Source organism: Chinchilla lanigera, unplaced genomic scaffold (genome assembly GCF_000276665.1).
Source record: "Chinchilla lanigera isolate Chin_1 unplaced genomic scaffold, ChiLan1.0 scaffold00002, whole genome shotgun sequence".
NCBI lineage: Eukaryota > Metazoa > Chordata > Mammalia > Rodentia > Chinchillidae > Chinchilla > Chinchilla lanigera.
This window is the reverse complement of record NW_004955403.1, coordinates 45751374-45752637: the sequence shown is the minus strand read 5'-3', so window position 1 is coordinate 45752637 and position 1264 is coordinate 45751374. Positions and strand designations below refer to the sequence as shown.

At 42.2% G+C, this 1264-nt stretch overlaps 1 protein-coding gene across 2 annotated transcripts in view; it reads right to left on the bottom strand.

Annotated features, from left to right (window-relative positions):
- The window catches only part of Piwil2 (piwi-like RNA-mediated gene silencing 2), an 81805-nt gene that overhangs the window by 66841 nt on the left and 13700 nt on the right, over positions 1–1264 (bottom strand). The window lies entirely within an intron of this gene.

The following is a 1264-nucleotide window of genomic DNA, read 5'->3' as shown; positions in this document are numbered from 1 at the left end:
AGTGGTTCAAACCTGCAGACACACAGTGACTAGTGGCAACCCCAGAAGCTTCCATGGAGAGAAAAGCAGGGCAATGGAGCAGTGGATGCCATGGACTGCACTAGCTGTGAGTGGAGTGGATTCAGCCATCCTGGGGGAGAGGGTGACTGGCCACAAGCCATCTTGGAAAGGGGCCAACTGAGCAAGGAACTCAGAACTGCTGGTTCCATCTGGTTCCCAGCTAAGTTCAAGCTCACAGAAGGTGCACTGACTGCTGTAGGCTGAATGAGTCTGGTTCCAGCCTCACAGCTAGAAACCAGCCTGAACTTCAGGGGAACTGAAGGTGTGCTGACATTATCCACTACCCTGCCATACAGCTACTGCTGGCTTGCTGGGATAAATCAACACAGATCTGCACTCTGTCTCCACACACTGTCTACCAGTGACAGCAGAGGCAAACCTTGCAGTGGACTTTTGCTCTCTCTCGTGTTTTGTTTTTTGTTGTTTGGGGGCTTGTTTTTTTTTTCTCTCTCTTCTTTTTTTGATCTTGTTTTTATATGAGTTGAATGTGGTTTCTAGTTTTATTTTTTATGGGTGTTGCTCTGTTGTGTTCTTCTTTTTATTTCTTCCTTTTCTCTTTCCCTCCTGTCTTCTGCACCAGTTTCCTAAAGTTTTCATGATCCCTCTTTATCCTCCAGCCTTGCTTCTAATCTCTTCCCTTTCTTCTATTTCTCCCTTTCTCTTCTTCCATTTTTTTCCCCTAACCCCTTTCAAATTTTCTCCCCAGGAGTAAAATTAGCATATTGAGAGCTTATTTATTGCATACAATTTTCTAGTTTGTTATAGATTTTGTTACAGAACCACAAATCTAGTCCATGCAGTTAAAGGTGGCAAATTAATAGTTAACTGTTACCTGTCATTTTCTAGGCTGTGTTTGATGCTATTATTATTATTGCTGATTGTGACACTTTAGCCAAAGTGACATAATTGTTCTAATCAGCTGTTCTTCCTAGTATACCAAAACTGAGATTGCCTAAAGGTCATAGAAAATAGTGTGGGCAAGTGTCAAAGAACCAAGGGCTGGATCAAGTAGGCAGCAACTTCTCATCACCAGTAAGTTGAAGAGGTAGGATCTTGCAACAGACCCAAAACCCAAAAGCCAGCTATACCTGGAAGACACCTCTGAAAAGTAGTCATTCTCTAAGGGTTCTAAATACTAGCAATAAAACTACTCACCATAGGCAATTTACAGGCATCAACCCAGGAATTAAACTATTAAAAAAAA